The sequence below is a fragment of the Linepithema humile genome, chromosome 3 (assembly GCF_040581485.1).
Source record: "Linepithema humile isolate Giens D197 chromosome 3, Lhum_UNIL_v1.0, whole genome shotgun sequence".
Taxonomy (NCBI): Eukaryota; Metazoa; Arthropoda; class Insecta; order Hymenoptera; family Formicidae; genus Linepithema; species Linepithema humile.
In genome coordinates this window covers 24,347,863-24,368,510 of record NC_090130.1, presented here as the reverse complement: position 1 = coordinate 24,368,510, position 20,648 = coordinate 24,347,863, and the positions used below count along the sequence as shown (strand labels likewise).

The 20,648-nt window shown below is 43.8% G+C and overlaps 2 long non-coding RNA genes across 2 annotated transcripts in view; one reads left to right on the top strand and one right to left on the bottom strand.

Moving 5' to 3' along the window:
* LOC136998417 (uncharacterized) overlaps window positions 1–8,538 on the bottom strand; it is a 25,912-nt gene extending 17,374 nt beyond the window's left edge. Inside the window, exon 1 of the long non-coding RNA XR_010888987.1 lies at window positions 7,989–8,538. This is a non-coding gene — a long non-coding RNA (uncharacterized lncRNA). The remainder of the gene's footprint in view (window positions 1–7,988) is intronic.
* Window positions 2,177–20,648, top strand: LOC136998411 (uncharacterized). The gene is made up of 3 exons (XR_010888975.1): window positions 2,177–2,709; window positions 14,771–14,868; window positions 20,301–20,648. It is a non-coding gene; the product is annotated as an uncharacterized lncRNA (long non-coding RNA).

Sequence of the window (20,648 nt, the reverse complement as noted above, 5' to 3'; positions counted from 1 at the left end):
GCATTCCCCGATAATATAACATAATTTGCACGTCGTTAATATTGCCAAATTGCCGCCACGCATCCTGCGAGCGGACTTTTAACATTTTCACAACGCAAATTAAGTTAGTAATCACGCGTAGCGGTCGCGGCCGCTACATTTGAAGTGATCGATATCAATCGGCGGAGGGTTATCGAGTAAAACTCGTTGCTGTCCAGGCGGAACCGGTGCTCGAAGCTGCGTTACAGCCACGTTGATCGCATAATTTCTCGCGGTGCAACGGTAATATTTCCGGCTTGTCTCATTGCGTGGCCGCGGCGTAGTTCGGCCACAAACAAACCCCGAAACAACAATTGATTCCGGCGAACACGTCGCGTCGCGCACCGTGTGCAAAACACCGAACAACGGGTTTTCTTGCTCGCCATTGGACAGGGGGCAGGGCCGCGCCAGTCCGGAAATTTACGGGATTGTATCCGCGTGAGTACCTTTTTGCTAGCCAACGACACGACTTTGCTTCATCGTTAATTACACGCTGATAAGTTTCTGACCTATGGCGAGAAAGAGGAGAGAGAAAGTCCAGTGACGAGAGGACTGGATGACCTGTAACTCGAACTTTTTGCCCGTGTTATACTTTCAAAAAATGTTGAGTCGCATAAATCCAGACGCGTACGTCCGTTTATATCATTTAGATATACTACTTTGTTATTGTGGACATTTATTCGTTGCATTCGTGCAGAAGTTTGGATGTTCGTAAAAATTTTCCATTATCTTTTAGATTTACGAAAGCTGTCTGTTACCTTATATATTTAGTTGAATTTGATTCGAAATGTCTGATAGAGATTTACACATTATTATTCTTATTGTTGTAGAAATAATTTATTCAGATGCAGATTAGATTGTTTCAGAAAACTTGTCTCGCGCGATTGTGGCTTAGTTGCAATAAATAATGAAAGCCATGTTTCTATAAGAATTAAATTACCCGGCATTACATTGCATTAATTTTTTTCATTTCTCAAAATATGATGGTATATAGATGGAGAGATATCACTTGCTATCATTTACTCTTGAACATCGTTTAACATCGTGCAACCCGCTTGCAATGCGCTCGTCGCATTCTCGGAAAATCTCATTCTCCCGCCGAATGTCGAGCGAATCTTAATCGGCCGCCGGAAATACGCTGCGAGATGTATAATACTCGGTAGGAAATGACGTCATCACTCAGTGTAACGTTAGAGAGGGAGAGGAAGAGAGAGTGATACGCGTAGCGAGAGGACGAGACGGTGGTCGTGGAAGCTGTACGAGACGGGAGAGAGCCAGATAGAGAGGGAGGGAGGAGAGCGAAGGGGGATTTTCGCGAAATCCTGGCAGGTAGCATCGGCTGAGTTATGCTCGTATTTCCCGTCAACACATCCGATGATGTCTACGGTAATGTAACCGAAATGTATGAACGTTTCGTGCTGCCACATTTGCACGGGTAAACCTCCATCGTTGTGATCAGCCGGCGAGTATGCGAGTGTGCGTAAGACCACGCAAAGGGGGATCGAGAAGCTGTATGGAAGTCAGCTGTCGATTGTAAAGATGATGTAGGGATGCAAAGTTTTGGCTAGATAGTATGCGAAATTAGTAGAAAGTGTAAAAATGTAATATAATGTAGTAAAATAATTTTATTTAATTTGAAAAAAAATTTTTCCATAGAGAATCAAAGATTTATTAAAATATTAAAGATGCAAAAATTGTTTAAGTAGTAATTATTTAATACTATCAAAGTGTGTTACGACATTTTAATATTATTTTACGTACTATTCAGCTTTCAATTGCATGAATTATATAATTAATGTATATGTATATGTATAATGTATAATTAATGTATACATATATAAATAATTGGATTTTTGTAAGCGTTTTGAGAATTTAGAATACGCTCTTTTCAAAGCGAGAAACCGCTCAGTGCCTAGTGTTGCTTTTTTAAAACAAATTGTTAATAAGTTTTCTAGTTTACTCGCGGAAAGGCGCTTCTCGATATGCTTTTTTCCGATAAATTTTTCACGGCCGATGGATCGATCGTTCACTTTCTCCGGAAAATAAACGCCCAAACGTGCAGTGCGCGCGAGAGGGAAGAAGGGCGAACCAGGCGGTCAGTTCGATTCTCTTTCAGCCCCACCACCGCTTTTCCGCGGAACAGCCGCATGCGCCGTAAAAAAGCACGGCCGCTACGAGTTTCGTTTCACTCTTCGGGGTTCGTCTACCCATCGCCCGATAAAAAAGCTTCGTTGCGCGACTCTCGTTCGTCGCGGGCGTACCGTTCGTCCGCGGTTCGTGTTTTCATCATCATCGTCGCCGTTTTCGTCATTGTCATTATCGCTGTTGTTATCGCTGTCGCGCTAACATCTTCATCATTTTCGTGCGATCTTCGTCGCGTGTCGTCTCGAAGGGAAGAAACAGGACAAATGGGGATTGAGGAAGAAGAATGCGGCTACGTTCCGACGGGGGACGCGATGTGAAGAAAGAAGTGCGTCCATACAGGAGTACGGACGGACGCGAATGCGAGAATGGCACGAGAGGGTGGGGACTGGTGAGAGAGTGTTAAGAAGGCGAAAATCCGGCGGATGCTCCGCGCGGCGTCTTTCCGCCCGCCACCTACGTTCGTTGCCTGCGATCATCGTGGCCGACGTCCATGGTGGCCTCCAGCACGTCGGCGATAAGGGTTGCTTCTCGGTGGAAACCCGTGGGGTGAGAACGACGTACAGACCACGCCTCTTGTCTAAGGTTACCCCCACCGACGCGAACTCTCGCTCCCCGCACCGGTCTCTCCTCGCGCGGGGAACCTAAGATTTTTCCACTTTGCCCCCCCGCCGCTCCGCTTCTCCACGCTCACCACCCTCGCCGTCGTTACCCTCTTCGCTTCTTCCCCCTCTCCCTCTCTTTCTCTGTAGCTCGACCACCCCGCTCGCTCCCGCCACGGTAGGAGAGTATACCGACCCCCCTTCTTCTATTGATCCGGCACTAAGGTGGTTTCTTGCGCCCCGGAGAGACCGCTACACGGATCTCGCAACGCCACCCGAAAGCTTCCTCGTATCTTCTTTTTTCTTCTCGTCCCCTACTTCGCGCCTCGTAACCTTGAATGTTCTCCGCTGGCGCTTTTTTGCACGTCTCCTGTCTTTTGGCACGTTGGCCGGAGCTTTCGAGCTTTGCATGCGTAATGTAGTACGCGTATATAGAGGGTTTTTATAAACAAACACATGTTTTCTAGAATAGAAAATCCGGCTTTTTTCTGCGAGACATTGATTAAAATATTTTGTGATTAAATATGCATGTCTTTAATTAATTTACATCGTTTTATATCGCTTTTTACAGCAATGTTTAATAATTTGATTTTAGTATTTTGCTGTTTTGGAAAATAAATATACTTAGAACACGTTGCAAGATTTGTATAATCTGTTTTTTTTTTTAATGTAGATTCATGCAAATTCAATGAATTTTAATGCTTTAATGGTCAAAGAATTTACACACAAAATTGTGCTTGCTATGACTTTAAAATTGAGTGATGAATTAATTTGTCATGTCATACATATATATTGCTCGCTAGAAGACTTTATAATTTTCCATAATTCTTCAAAGTGAGCGCTTTCTCTGAGGACTGTCGACATTTCAGAATAGATCGTTATAAGATCGCAATGATTACGTAGGATGTTTCACGGCAGTTCCATAGATACGCGTTATATCATATATACATATATATATAAAATATAACACGGTCTATGTTCCATGGTGAATGAGCATGGGGTATGGGTCGCGCGTGGGACGGCGGGGGAGGGAGAACGAGCTTGAGCGGTGCTTTAGCCGGGGGCTGTTAAACACGGCGGGTCTTATCGGTAAAACTGTTCTGTACAGGACTACCACGTTCAGCCATTGGCCGCGGGAGTATCTCTGGCCTTATACTCGTTGTCTGCTAGGTATGCATGCGAGGTACATTACGCGACGTTAATGCCCCACGCGCTAAAATCGTTCGCAGGAAGCGAAGACTCGCTGAAACCCTGTAAACCCTGTCGAGACGTTGCTTAAACTGTCACGCTCGCTCGCATCGAGGTCAGGCATTCTGGCCTTTCGCTGCATCAGCATCGGACGGTGGAATATCTTTTATGCGCGTTCGAATGAACTTTTACATACTTGGAAAATTTTTAATTGACCGCGTCGATATTAAAATGTTTTTTATTTATGCGCAAATAACAGATAAAGATAATTATTTTCCGTAAAACAAGATTTTTAACCAAATTTTTAATTGTGGTTTTTATTAAATACAATTCAATTTGGGAATAAAAAATATATTTTATTCCAAAGTTTATAAAGTTCCGATTTATTTCAAAAATGGAAAAATATTTTTATTAAATATTCCGTTCCGCGGAGCATTGTATTTTTTGATATTAGATGTTTTTTTAAAATTGAAAATTGTGACATTCTAATAAAGATTAAAATATCTAATAGTTAGAATAAAATAATTTTATGATTTTCTTTTTTTATTTCTTTCTGTAGTCATCACTGTTTTAATGAATTTCACAGAACGAGAAAAGATAAACAACAACTTAAGTTAAATGAATTTAATTTAAGATTAAGTTTAATTTAAATTTAGTCCCTGAATTACTTTGCATTGTGAGAAATCAGTTATCTGCCTGATGCTTGTCTGTTCGACTTTTCGAGCGTTTGAAGGAAACGCTCGATTGTAGAGAACATTTGTGTGCCTCCAGTGAAGAAACTTCAGCAAGTTTCTAGGAATTGTTCCAGTTTGCACAATTGTCCATGGTGTACAATCAGCCATTCGACATTTTCCTTATCTGGCGTTGATTGTGATTGAATTTTCTCACATTATAAAGGCGCCCGTGAGATTTGTGGTTAACCGGATTAATTTGTACAATTTAATCGTCATCTTCTTTATTATAATCATTATATACTTTTTACTTTAATTTTCAACTAAATTCTGAAATTATTGTCGTAAAAAAAAATATATATATATATATATAAATTGGAAAGCTAATTTCACATTGCTCGAAGAAAACTAACAGCGCGCTTTTTGAAAGAAACAAATACTTTCTTTTGAATCGTGCATTCATGCAAACGGCAGTCTATACTTCGACGAGATGTTCGGGTCAAATTCTTATTTCCCTCCCTTTTATTGATGCGTATCGCTTCGAGTGTTAGGGTGAATAATGCGAGTGCGAGCAAGCGAGTACATAGGCAGGATCACTTATAAGCCCGGGCTTGTATATATGTATTCCTGGGTAGCCTTTCTCGGCATTAGGTAGCCGTGCTAAGGCCTTAGAGGTCTCCTGGCAACCAAGCCTATCAAACTATCTTACGGTCTAACCCTTACCAGCCCCACCCCGAAGCCTTCCTCAACCCCCTGGAATCTCACTTCGAGCCCTTAACGACCGACCCCATGAGAGACACGGCGAAATTGAGAAAATTATCCTGCCCCACGTTATGTGGAGACGATGACTGCGGGGTTCTCGGCACCCCCTGCCCCCTTTTTGACACAATCCGACACATAGACAGGAGCTTATAGCGACGAGCAAGAAATCCTACGGGATCGCGGGGGAAACTAAATGGCCGGCGAGTCGGCTGCCATCTTAGTTGCGAATTAAGGAAAGGGTGGCTCGACCCTCGTAGACAGACGCATCCCTGAAAGCGTGCGAGGGGGGTAGCCGATGTAATTTGCATTGAGGGGCGTGATACGGCGTCCATTTTTGTGCGCGTTTCTGCCGCTACATGATTCATATTCAATATTATAATAGTAGAATAAATAATCATAATAATTGTTATTTAACAAATTAATTATCAATGATCGATGGAATACTTTTAATTATGCTAAAGTCAGTTCCAAAAATAATATTGCACTATTTTCGCTGACCTACATTTATGACTTTGTGCAAATTCAGAGTGTCCGCCGAGCTCGAAATAGAGTCTACCGCAATCGATAAGCGTTAAAGAGCATTAAAGGGACGGAGGCGGTCATTTTCGGAAATTCAGAAAAGCGACTAACGCGAATGTTGCGTGGCGTTTGATCATTTTAGAGTGACGTTAATCGATAACAGTAACTAAAACGTTACTTTCGCGATATTTTAAAATCGCTAACTGTAATAAACGAATCTCAAATCAAAACAGATTCCAGAATGAAATTAATGATATTTTTAAGTCAAGCTTTAGCAGCTTAAAATCATATTAAAAATATATATGCTTGCACAGAATTAAACGCAATGAAACACAATTATGATTTAATATTGTGCATATTGTGCATATTTTTAAAGCGAAATATGTGGCGTAATGTGAAGACGAACAGAGCGCAGGAGGAATTCTCAGAACGCCGAACTTACGGCATAGGCGAAAGCGCGCGGTGAGTTTCGAAATTACCAGCTATTTATCCCCCCGGCCAAAGTTTCCCTCCTACTCAATGATCGCAGTGTTTTCGCGCGCACAATGGGAACGTGGTCGTTAACTCGTAGCCGGTGCACTCGTTCCGCGGCGCCCGTGTGGGCGTGCGAGTATGAGCGAGCGAGCGCGTTGCTGATCGTGAAGGGACGCCGTGGACCAAAGGGTCGGTCTGTCGTCATTCTGGTACGGTTACAGCGGGCGCGGAGCTTGACAGAAGTTGTAAACTTTATGGTAAACCGTGGCGGCGACGCCGGCCACGGCCGGTAAATGGGGAAGGTGCCGCGCCGTGCAGCACCGTGTGCTTAATCCAATCCGGAGTTTGTTCTTTCGACGATCGACGTAATCACCGGCCGCACGTAGTTTCCAACCTGGCCTGGCCACCCCCTCCCTCCACCGACCAACCAACCGACCGACCTAACACTTCGCTCTAAGGTCCCACCTCCGGCGTATGTACCTCGTTTACGAGTGTTTGTCGATGCTACGGCTCTAGGATCATCGAGGTGGTAATGGACGTTCGCGCGCAGGAGTTCCCGAAAAAACAATGACTCTAAAGCTTCGGCGGTAAAAACTGTATCTACCTTGAATTTTGAAGAAAGTAAAAAAAAATCCTGGAAATACAGAATAATTAACAGAATTCGAGATTCTAAATGTCGGTTTTTCTTAATGGTCGTAGTATGTTCTCATTTACAATTAAACGCGTTTAATTGTTAATTAGCACTCAATCAGCTTTGAATATTCGCGAAAAGGAACTTAATTACTAGGCGGCTGGTAATTCTTAATGCCGACGGAATTATTGGATATTAGACGTCAGACGATATGGCTAGGTCAACTCTTTTGCTTCTTACACACTTTACTTTTTTATTATTTTAACGTCGTGTTTATAATATATTAAATATTATTGTTTGTATTTTTTAATAGTCAAATTAACATCGACTATTTGAATATTAGGTTACCTGATTTTTTATTTCTTTCTAAATTTACTTATAGATAAAGATGTATAATTGGTAAATTGCATTATAATCGGTTTTAATTCGTCTTGGTGACGAAGATTCGAGCTGGATCTCGTGCATATCTCGTGCAACTCCAGAGACTCTTCGCGGATCTCTGCGGGGAATCCATTTAGGTATAGCGGCTACCTCCGTTCGGGGTGTTTCGCCCGGGACGCGATTAATTATGGGGCTCCTTTTGGGGCTGCGAACCTCGAGGCTTTGAGCTCAGTTGGGAGCGCGGCGCGCGTGGGATGGGAAGTATAAGATACGCTCAGAACCAACGTAGACACCCAGCTTAGCTTCCTCGAGTATTAGATCAATAATTCTAACCTCAGACTGGCTCGGTCACGGACGTCGAACATGGATGTAACTCGATATTCCTTCGTCCTGAATATTACTTCGTGCCGTTCTAGGGACGATTTAATAATTTGCAGTAAAATCGGAGATGTCGTTCTTTGACCGCGATACGCGAATAATACACTTGAATAAGTCGAAGAAGAATGACCGGAAACCGGAAATGGGAATGCGATATTTTATATCACATATAAATTATAGATAAAAAAAGATAAAAACTACAAATAAAAATAATTGTCTTACCGTGTTTGTAGTAGAAACAAGTGATGAAAAAGTTTCGGATTCCCTCGATGAGACTTTTGTATCAGCGTTGTATTGTAGAGTGACCGAAATTGGAGGAATCGCCAAATTATGATTGACTGTCCCAAGATGACTGAATGTAGAATTGCATAACAAACTTGATGCGCGACGGGTTGTTTTTCGACGAGCATCTTCCGATGTCACGAAGATGTTTTACGATCCGAAGGGATGCCCGCGCGGTTGTAATTTTGACGATCGTAAATTTTGAGATGTTGTCTGCCGGGAGAAAAAGACTTTTACGAGCAGAAGGGATGCTGCGTGGACCGCAGCATCCCCGATACTGACCGACAGACCCAGATTTTCGTCTCTTGAAATACGCGGAACCAGCTCGCGGGTTACCGCACGCCTGCATTTGCGATGCAGAATTTCGGTCTTTACATTTCGAGAACCTGCCACCCCTCTTTTCAGGATCTCGTTTCTTCTCCGTCGAAAGCCACGGGAGAAACCATTGGTCCAGGCTTAGCGTGAGAACGCGGAGTGGTCAAGTAGCGAGATGACGGGAAGTTGCGGCGGAACAGGTTTTCATCTCGTTCAGTATTGCGAAAAGATACGACATAATCTATTCACTGACGTGATGTATGCCTTACGAGACCTTGAAATAGCATGTGACGAATTTCTTTGTGTCAACTTCTTCAGCACGCATAGTTTGATAGATATTAAAAAGTAATTGCACGTGTGAAAGAAAATTTCTCGTAACGATAAATCTATGCAAAAGAATACAGAAATATTTCCACGGAATTGAATCAGGAAATAAATTTTTACACAATTGTTTAAAATAAAATTATTTTTAATTTTATATGCATTATGCATATGTTACTACATATTTAAATATGGTTAGACAACATTTATTAAGACGGTCGCGGTTATTTATTAATTATAATAATTTAATTGTTGTTATTATTTATTTTGTTAATTTATTTTTTATATAAATTTGCTACCGTCTAATTTCGCACGTTTGAATATGATGAAGCGAATATTATTGCTCAAGTCACGTACGCGCATTATCATTAACCTGGTCCGACCAGTTTCATCCCCTGGATCTGATTTGAGGGATACGCTCTTTCCGCATGATACTCACGCATCTCGTGAGATGACCAGCGGTCATCGGTATCGTGAGAAAGACCCGTAGTCTTGAGAGCAGTTCTCAGCGAAACAGGTTTTCGAAAATTTGGTCCAGCGCTTACGTTACGTTTCCTGCTCACCGATCTCGTTTCGCCTCGCTGAATTCAATGTACCGGATCGTGCATATAACATAGTTATTTCTCTATTATTAATGTAACATTTAGAATTAACATACCAATGAAAAATTAGCACAATAATAACTTGGAATATCGCTTCTTTTCATTTTTTTTATTGCTTTTTGTTATAACTCGAGTTACGACGTGGACGCTCGACAAGATTGAGGTATCTTTTCTATAAGTATCTAATTCCCGTTGATTAAATTTCTAAAGCAACGAGGCGACCCCGAAAGCAACCGTTGATGAAGATCGAAGGGTCACCGCTGTCCCTTCCAAATTTTCGCCCCGTTTCTTCTCTCCGCCGCGCGTTATGATCCCTCGCGGATTATACGGATCTATCGTTTGCAAAATCGCGTTATTGCACGTCGGTGTTTAAACATCTAAGGGCTCGGACCGCCATCGGCTTAGGGACGGCTGCGTGCCGTAATGTACGTATCATTAATCGAGCGTCAAATAACCTTGGCATGCGAAATGGAGTTCACTCCCTCGCTGGAATTTTCCGTAAGATGAAATCCCGTATCGTCTCGACGGAAGTGCGCGGTTGTTTCATACGCGCGATTAAACTCGTTCCTATTATGATGCAAATGCATATTTAACATTCTACACAGACATATAACGTTTCTCTTTATTTATTCTTAATATATCTTTTATCGTCATGTTGGGTCATTTTCACAAAAAAATTTGATGCAGCAAGTTAAATGAATCAGACGCGAATGACATGAATATTACATCGCATATATATTTACCGTTTACCATGAAAACTTATTCCACGGTTGTGCGGCTCCGGTAACTTCAATTACGATTGGGTATGAATTTCATTTCTAGTCAATGGCAGTCACGAGACTCGAGCCATATTTGCGTGGTTTGCGAGCGGCGATTATAGAGACCGCCGATTTTCCGTGAATTTTGCGCCATGCGGAGGAAGCTCCAAGACATATAACTATAACTCTACATGAAAGGCTGCTCAGATCAATACCAGTATGATTAATAACGTTGATTCCGAGTATATGAATGCGTTGGCGCAAAGTTTATTTTCTATGGAGAAATGTTTTAACTTGTTGTGTATGTTATAATGTTGAATATGATTTTCATGCAGTTTCCGAGTTCAAATGGGAGCGAAAAAGTATAACTTTATTTTGCAGTGAAAGACTCTTATGCTCTTGACAGAATATAGAATCTTTATAGATTAAATAAAAAAGTAATTCATTTCCTCAGAATGCAATCGACAGGTAATTGATACGCTATATGTTTATAAAGTACCGGACGTATCAGTATAAGTTCTTTTTCACTTTCCAATATCGAACTAGTTCGGAATACGCCGCACGATCTTTCTAACCAGGCGCGACCATGTGACTGCATCCCGCAGAGTCAATCGCCTTCTTCCCCCGACCCGCCCGCCCCCCGAGAGAGAACCGCGGGGTGGATAGCGACGATTGCAAGTCGGCAATTTAATACGAGCGCGATAGTGTACGAAGGAGGACCGAATGAAACTCTCCGAGCACGGGACGGCGAGAGGAAAGAGGGGAAGACCGACCGGTGGGAACGACTGAGAGGGTGGACCGGGATGATGGGGAGGAGGAGGAGGAGGAGGAGGGTGGTTGCCGGTAGTGGAGGCCGTGGTGTTTGGAGGTTAGACCGCAGTTACAATATCGCTTGATTAGAAATGTACATAGCGTATATGCGCGCGGGCCGCATATCCAGATGGTGGGTGGGCGGGTTGGGTCGGGTCGATGCCTGGGCAACTCCATAGTTTAATGCACGGACCGTGGAACTTGCAATAAGGAAGGGTGAACGGCGGGCCGGGGGGGATGGCCGCGGGTTCTCGTGGAGGAGGGGGGGGGAAGAGTTCGGTGGGTGGCTCGGTGTGGCGAGGCGGACTTGGGACGGCTGCGGGCCGAGGGGGGGACGGTGGTGTGCGGTACGAAGTCTCCGTGCATACTCGCGCACACCTACGCAAACGATAGTTTCAGTCTGCGGCATAACGCGATCGCGCTACTTGCAGTGTAGCCGTGGGGCCCTCCCGAGGCGAAATGCCCGCGCTGGTCTCGTATATACCTTTTGCATATCTCCGCATTTGAACTTACTTGCGTCGCCAATCGGCTCGCATCCGCCGTCGCCGGCGTCCCTGCCCGCCGCCGTCGACATTCGGCGCTACCGATCACTATGTCGAGAAGTCTCCTCTGCGAGACCTCCGAATGCGTCATTGTCTCGCTTTATGACGGGTCTTGCGAATAGTTTGCAAGTACGCGAATGTTCAATGTCTGACTTTTTCTCGTAACTACTCTTTTCGAAAAGCTCCTTCTTAAATGAGATCTTTGCAATAAACTTGAATTTTACATTATTAAGATTTTATTTTAAGTATTTTAGAAGTCTATTAAATTTCCTATCTTTTTATTTGTTATTCAATAAAATACTCAATGCACAATTATTGTACATCACATTTTAAATCTAAGCATCTCTGTGATATGTTAAATTTCTTTCTGATTTCACAATATAGATGTATAATATTTTCAGATTTCGATATCGAGTAGCTACAAGAATAAAAAACCTATATTTTTATCCTTATTTTTTTTATCTTAAAAAAAGTGTAAAAGATCTGGAATATCTCTTGTTATCTTTGTTATCTTTGTGTAAAGCAAGGAAGACAAGCTTTTACGAAGGTCATCTTTAAAAAGGGAGGTATGCGCCGCTTAAGCTGTAGTACCAATAACGAAGGTGACGATCCGTATTTTCATGCCACATTTAACGCTAAGTGTGCGCGTATAATTTTTCTCTCACATTGACACTGAACGTAAATACTAAATAGAGAAAGCTCGAAATTAAACGATTACATTTAGTACTAAATGACTCTAGAGACATACATATCTTTTTGGGTGATAAAGAATAAATTAATCGTAATTTCAAGGGTAACGTTTCAATCATACTTCTATCGCAACATCGTTGAATTTTGTAGTGCTGTCTTTATTATATAATTAGCGGTCATTTCGCAATTTTGTCGACAAGGGAATGAGATCGAGATAAATATGATTTCGCGAACTGCGTAGCTCTGAAACGCGGCAAAGGCGCCTCGCGTGCCCATCCGTGCGGTATCAAGATAGTTCTGTATTAAAGCTATACCTGGTTTCTGGTTTCTGGTTTCTGGACCGACTACGCCTAGACTCCGAGCATTGCCGCTACCGACGGAGTGCTCGTCCTCGAGGAATATTCAGCCATTCTCCCATTTCCAGTACCGCCTTTCTCGTTTCTCTGCGGCCGCGCTCCCCTTCCCGCTTTCCTCCTCTTATCCTCCTTTGCCATCTCCTCGATTCGACCAAAGTTTAGAGAGCTCGCGCTTGAGAGGAACGCCGAACGTCACTGCAATATCGCGTAGTGTTCCCGAAGAAGATGGCGGTCGCAACGTTGAACATGATTGCCAAACTCGGAATAGCTTGCTTGTGCATCGCTGCTCTTCGAATCAATACGAAAAGCGGATGGCAGGTCGGATATAGGTTTCCATTCTGGTCCCGTTTAGTTTCTCATACGTAAACTTCTTTCAGTCTTTGAATATTTCAATAAGTGAAACCCTGTAAAATTATTGAACTCCTCAGCTTTGTGATAATTACGCGATTGCTCGGCAAATAGTCACGTCGGTTTAGATTTTTGCTAAAAGAAGTATCACTTAACGTAACATTTCTGCATAAATCGTTACCAAAGTAATTGGAGAAGTTGTTTCTCGAATGGTTGAGTGTATTTTCGTACCACGGAACAATAATCGGTGATGTCATTCTCCGACGCGAAGGTGCAGTCCGTAAATACAACGAACAGGCTCGAAAGACCAATAATGCAAAAAGCCTATACCTAAAACGCTCGACGATGTCGAGCGAGTATCTCCGAGAGCAGAGGTGCAAGACAAACGACGTTGTTTCCACGGGGGATACCGAAAACAACGGGCTGGACCGGTTTCTAGCAGTTAATTAGCTGAATAATGCAGCGTTAATCTAGTCAAAATTGCATACATCTAGACCACGCGTGTAGTTTCGTTCTGGTAAACTCACGAGTGTGGTTGTTCCCGCGCGCGCGCGCCCGCTCGACTCGTATCTACGAGGGTGTGCGAAGTAGAATTCACTTCGGTTGAGCGCGAAGAGCGTCCCTCGCTCCGTTACATATTTGAAGCGCGCCATTTGCGCGATAATTCTTTGTGGTCGTGTGCCAATTGAATATTGATAGCGCAAATTGGCTTGCAATAGTACGATTAAATTTGTATCGGCATATATCATAATTCGAAACGATTAAATAGCGTAGCCAGGATATGATTAGTTGACGCTCGTCTCGCATTAAGTAAGTCTGCGATAGAAATAAACTCGGCGCAAAGGGCGTACTTTAAGGCTTACCTTGAGTTATTCATATACGTAAAGAAATGACAAAGGTCGCACAATAGTGCGAAAGTCTCGAGTAAAGGTCAATATGTGTTCTACATCGCAGAAGCAATCTTAGATAGAAAATAGCAACGTCGTGTGCATTATGCTAAAACTATCCAAGTTTGCAATCAAGCTCGGCAAATTACATCGAGGAAAATAAAAAACACGACACTTTACCGTTCAAGTTTCTAACTGCATCTAAGTTGATGGACATATTAATATCTCCAATTAACATATCGGGGTGAAGCAGCGAGGAGAGTTGTTTATTGAAAAACAAACTCCGATACTGTATCGGCACGAGGGAGTGAACATACAGGTGTTAGGTTGTTAATAACATTTCTTTTGATCATTCATCTCGCAGTTCAAGTTTTTTACCAACAGAATTTTTTGTTCTCGTTGATGCGGTAAAGCAGCCGAAAGATCGAGCCGATAAAGTGAAGGGGGAATACGTGAGCGCGACTGAAAATGCACGTGTGCGAAGCACGCAATCTCTTGCCGGCCGACGCGGTAGCCTGGAAAACGATGGAGGATGGAGAGAGAGACGGCCCCTCTTTCTCCCATTCTCGCCTCCCTCGTTCTCCTACTCTTCCGTGTAATCGAAAGTAATTATATTAATTGCATCGCGCATCCCCGGGACCGTTACGAGAGGTATTGGCCCGTCGGTTAATTCCGCGCGAGTACGCGCGTGCAAACGCGCCGTTCACGCAGCTGCGCGCCTAAGCACCGGATCGGAACCGGTAGGGGGGGGGGAGGGAGGGAGGGAGAGATGGTCCAAGTTGCGCAATTAAACGTTAACGAATTAACGTCTCTGCGAGAGACGTCGCGTCCGACTCTCCACGGCGGGCGGCGAGTTGTTAAATAAATGTCCGCGGTTTCGCCCGTGTAATTAGAAAGTGCGATCAACGCGACGAAGCTCCTCGCGCTGATCACACGTCGACGCTTGCGTCCGGAGGAATTAATTGAGATGCACGACTCATTCTGCATGCACTTCGCAAATTGCGCGCTTCTCGCTTCGGTGTTCCACATTTGTGTCTTTCTCCCCGCCTCGTCTTTACAGATTTGTTACATATTCTTCCCGTCTTGTTTGTAGGATTTTCAGATGGAGGACTCGTCCGTGGTCGCGCGGACATGGAACATAAATAGAACTTGTTTCACGGCGCTAATGGCCGGCCAAACTTAGGCTGCGTCGTAAGTATACATTGTAGGGTTGAATAAATAACGATACGTTATGGCATGTCGATAACTTCGTACGCGGTACGCTAATAGCGCGGTATTGGCTTTCTCATGTTCGGCGGCCGCGGTCCGATGAGGGGAAGCAAAATCTCCCAAAGATCTCGATGCCCACCACACGGACAACGCCCGTTATTTCCTTATAATTACTCCATTTCCTCTCGCGCGCGTACAGTCACGCTGGGGTAGTCTGTAGGGCTAAATCGATGGGAGAAAACGGCAGATATTGGAACGCGATGCACGATCGGAACCAAACGATGGAGGGACAGCGGCGGTGGCGGCGGTGGCTCGTCCGAAGATATCGAGGAAATGAATGGCAATGGCTGCCGGGCAAAATTGTGCCGCGATAATTACCTATTAACTGCACTGTACGCGGCAACCGTCGCCGCCGTAAAGAATTACGCTCATCTTCGCTTACGTGGATAAATGCCAAAGTGCTTGCTTCGTGTTTTACAATTTAGTCAAAGTAAGAAAAGAAAAGAAATTATGAGTCCGCTAAAATTTATATCTTCTAATAGTGGCTATGAATCGTCGGATCAAATGAATGGATCTGAAGCTATTATTAAACGAAATTTCGAGAAATAGGTTTCTATTTTCTCTCTTATCATCATTTATTTCTATCTTCAAATTAAATAAAATAGAGAATTATCTCCGGACAATTTTCGCAAAATTTCATATTTTTTTTTATACTTTTCGTCTCTCTCATGCTAATTAAAAGTTTATAAAAATATACGCTTCCACGATGCGATGTGAACAATTATTCAGCGGCCAAACTGACCAGTTTGGCCGTTGAAGTGTAAATAATTTGCACCTTACTAGACACGGATTAAACATAGAAGCCTTTGAGAGACCCGTGGAGCGGGCTCGCATTAATCAACGAACATTAATCAATGGACAAGACGCTAATCAGGAACGTCCGGCAAGTAGGTCGATCGGAGGTTCGTCCGAAAACCTTTCGATCTTGCTCGCCGCAGATGGAGATTCCACGTCGCGCGATGAATGCACGCTTACGTACGTCCGTGTATATGTGGCTAAGTGTGTCTGCGTGCGGCCGGTTGCAGCGGACTGTGCAGCAACAGGGTTACCCACCGACTCCGGCCGACGCTTTCGTCTTTCGAGATAGAGAGACGTTTCTGTGAAGACTGGAAAGCCGCGATCCCCGGTGTAGACCAGCCGAGATGCCTGGGGGTTGATTGATTAGAGGGTACGGCGTAAGAGAGAAACCCGGGGAGTGTTCCGGGGTGCGGGTTAGTTCAGCAGGGGGGCTCCTGGGTTATTTGGGGTCGGGGGCGGCGAAGGCGAGGGGAGGTGGGTGGTTGGCGCAGAGCAACGTCGGCGGCGGCGGCGGCGGCGGCGGCGGTGGCGAAGGCGGGTGAGTGTGGGGAACGGTGTTGGATTCGAGGTGGAAGCAAGGTAAAGGGCGGTGGCGAGGGACGGCCGGGTGAAGAAGGGTGGCGGCCCGTCCGGTGTTAGAGAAGGAAGGCTGGAGGCGGTAGTTCGAGGTGCTACAGTTTATAATAGTTGCCGCCGCCCTCGGGCCAACCGACCCTGCCCGCAACTTCCACAGAGTTGCTTAAACCTAACCTGCTCTCACGGGTACGTGGGACGATCAAGTGTGGTCCGCGGTTCGACCGAAAGAATGTGGGTTACTCGGTCCCGGCCGACCGCCGATGCCGCGCGATTTTTGCGTCGTCGCGACTTTCGCCCGCTCTCGCCGTAGCCGCGAGAACGGCCCGCTGGACGGCACGGCGAAGCGAGAAAGAGCATGAACGGCAATTTCGAGTAGCCAATAGTATATCCGCCGTGCGACAGCGCGCGTGTGCCGTAGATTAGTTTGTAGTTCGTCGTTAAAGAAAAAGCCGAGTTATTAGTTGTGGCTCGGGGGGGTCAGGGAGCCGGCGGGAAGATGAGGAGGTCAGGCGGCTCGCGCTCGCGCGCGCAATTTAGCGCGAGCTTATCAGATCTCCGTTGCGCTTCAACCGCAATTTATACTACTTACTGAAGCGACGCGTACTATCTTTCGTTACTTATAAGAACGATTAATAAATAATTGCGTTTGCATTTCGAATCATATTCACGCGGGGATGAATTTTTCATTTTATTAGATCTCTCCTTTCTTCATTTTTCCATCTACATTTCAATAAGATTTTTTACTAATTCGCAATTTAATTTTTTTTCTAAATTGAAATGCAGGCAATGAAATAATGCAACGAGTATGTTAGATAACGACCACCTCCCCTTTTCGATTTCCTGATTAACACGAAAGAAAGAAGCGACTTCAATACGTACGCGTGCACGCGTACGCGTACCTATACGGCGCACGATTTCTCGGTCCCGTGACAGCGGCCTCCGTTATAATTCTCCGTTATCTATGGAAATTCTAAACCATACTAAACAACAATATATATCCCAAAACTATGTAATTCCTCGTGCTTGCGCGTACACGGTATGCAATATGCGGTAGCGAGGGCTGCAAACTGGCCGCGGTACTAATTTGTTTTGCGCTGCCTTTTTGATAATTTATGATCTTCCGAATGAAATGCATTATACATTAATTTGTTTGAATTCCTCAACTAATAGTAGCATTAGAATTAATATTCCTAGACGAATATGGAAAATGTAATGAGATAAATATAATAAATATAATGCAATTTCACGTTAATTGGCGAGTAGAAAACGTTGAATGTAAAATTTATCGCAACTACGTACTTAATATGTACAGAAGAATTGTGTGATTTTTTTAAAGCGACATACAAGCTTCTTAACGAAACTAAAAATTCTTAAAAAATATGTTCTCGATCTGGTAAAGATCCATTAATATTTATTTTAATTCGTCCACTGTGGAACGAATCAAAATTTGAGCGTTATTTTCAATGCGAGAACGTTTGTTGTCCGACATGGCGACGGAAGGAGACGCGACTCAAGTACGACGCGATTCTCGACTAAGGTCGTCCACGAGCGTCGTCCATGTCCTTCGGAGTTGTCCATGCCTTAGGAAAGCACGTAATCATGCCAGTCCGCTATTACTTCCTATAACGCTATCTACGCCAGGAAACGCCATTGCTCGCTCGTTCCTACGTAGGTACGTGGTCCAGGGACGTCGAGGATGATGAGATCTGCAGGCTTGCATCCTGATGAGACTATTAGGATGGCTTGATAAGTCCATAATATTCTGGTCGATGCTGGGCAACGCCGTCGACTCCACCCGGTGTCCTCGCCAAACCGCTACCTCCTCCTCCTCCTCTTCTTCCTCCTTCTCCAACTACCTCTCGCCCGGCATTCCGTTCCCCTCCGTCGTCGCCATCCCTTTTACGTGCACGTACGATGCTCGGCCTCGGTCACAGTGACGACAAGATAGGTGACGCTTCCAATTTCCATCGACTTTGTTAACCTCGTACTGTGATCATTTCTCAGCTCGCGGGAGACAGAGTTTCCGATCAAACAAAGGAATTCTAGTATTCAATATAAACAAAGAAATCTAATATTTGTTCACAAATCGTATGTGGTTATATCTCAAGAATTCGATACCTAATATAAATGACTTTCTCCCATGGATAATATTATATTAAATCGTCGAGCTTTGTTGCACTTTTAATAGCGTGTGGCTATATTTAAATTATAATATTATAATAATAAAATATAATATTTAAATATCTCCTTAATTTATTATAAGTACTATTTACAATTTCCACAGAATAATTTGTCTAAAACTTGTTAGTGATCTTAGAAATTGAAATAATGAAGAATAATAATAAGTACAAAATTTTGGTTTATTCTGAAATAGACATTTGTTTTTTTTTATTGTTTACTTATTTTAACGCGCGAACATTTTTAATGAATTTGTTACAAAGCCAGGATGCTTCGAAAGCGTTCTCCGGCAGCCGGCTTGAAACGGCTCACCTCGTCCTGGCTCGCCTCTTGCGGGCGAACGGTCGATGTTGTGCCCTCGAAGCGGCTGAAATTAACTTTGAGCATTACAGATGTCGAGGCGCGCCGCGGCGAGAAGCTAACACCTTGTTAGCCTGACAAATTCGGTCCATCTCTCCTTCCTATCGTCCCTCACGACACTCGCCGTCCACCCATGCTTTCTATCCCCGCGACAATATCCCAGCGAGCCTTCGCCAGAAATTGAGGAAACTCAGCTCTTAACCCTTTAAATGGATACGCAAATTTGCGGTTCGTTGGAAGAAATAACCATATTTCGCGTCTACAAAGTACAAAAAAAGATTTATTTTTTGTGTCTTGGAGAGTTATTTAAAAATTTTCGCGTTATTTATTTTTCTGAAGTTTAAGCATTTGTGAATTAGTTAATTTGCTACGAGTTTCAGCGTTTACTTTTTTCGCGCGACACGAGACGCTTAATGTATCTCGAAGTTTATTAAAATATTCGTGTAACTCTCGTAAAGCCTGATAGTATACGTTTTGCGTCCGTATTCGTAACGGCGTCGCTTCTCACACGTATTTTGCGGTCCGGATGATAATCGACTTCTTACGCCGAATGCCGGGGCTGTCTCCGTCTTCATCGGCCGCACGAAATTGGCGCGAATGGAATCTCGAGCAGCTGCGGGAGTGCACGTCGTACGTGCGGAGAGTGTCGAGCGTCACGGAACGTCGTCGCTTAATCGGGTCGTACCCTCCGCACGCGATCCAGGACTTCTATCCCCGCCGGCCCTTTCGAGACATTCGCGTCGTCGCGCAATCTATGATGATCGGGAAGTGTTATCGGGGATTTCGAGAACTTCACTCGATATTGGACGATTTCCAGGCACTTCCTTTGTGCCGCGAAATGAGGTGAAATGGGTGGATGACGTGGGAAGAGAACAGGTACGACAATCGTGGCGGCGGCTGCGATACGATGGCGATGGTCGCAGGGGGTCAGCGGAGACGCGATGTGTCTGCGTCGAGGCGGAAGGGTAATGCCATTGCACGACCGAGGAGTGCCAATATCCGGCGTGGGCTCGACGGCGGCGTTTAATTGCGTTAGTATTTCATCGCGAGAGTCCGGAGACTTTTCAATTGGGGTCGCAGCCGGTTAAAGCCTTTGGTGGAGTTAGACATAGCGCGCGGCAATAGGGTAGAGACGAAGGCCGGTCCTTATCGAACTCGTGCGAAATCGTGGGAAAGGGTTACCAGCTTTCATGTTATCAAGTTCAAACATCCGTAGCGTTTGATAAAACGAGCTCGAATAAAAGCTTCCTAATTTGAGATACATTGTCAAGAAATGTGCAAGTCGCTGATAAAATTGTCGACTCAGTAATCATATTATGAAAATGTCATTTCAAAAGCAAAAATTGATGAAAAACAATTGTATAAAACATACAAAATAATAGATATACATATATAATTGTTATTCAAACTGCTAATTGTGTATTGATTATTTTATGTTTCAGGTACCACGCTTAATATAATAACGATAAAGAAAGGATTTTCAGCAGCTTTCAAGTAAGATGATTTATTAATATATAAGTACTAATAATAATTTATAAGGAACGGTTTATGTGTGATTAGACATTCGTTTTAACTCTGCATATATAACTTAAGGCCCATAGGATATTTAGATTAAGATCTATAATTAGTTATCATATTCGCCACTCTAGTGAAAGACAATTTTATATAAGAATATTGTACATTATTCGGGTGGGTGAGATCTTAAGTCGTAATTATATTAAAAGCCCATCACTTCCTCTAATGCACATTCCTGAACCGAATGGAAAATAAAGGTGTCCCCCTCTTTTAAA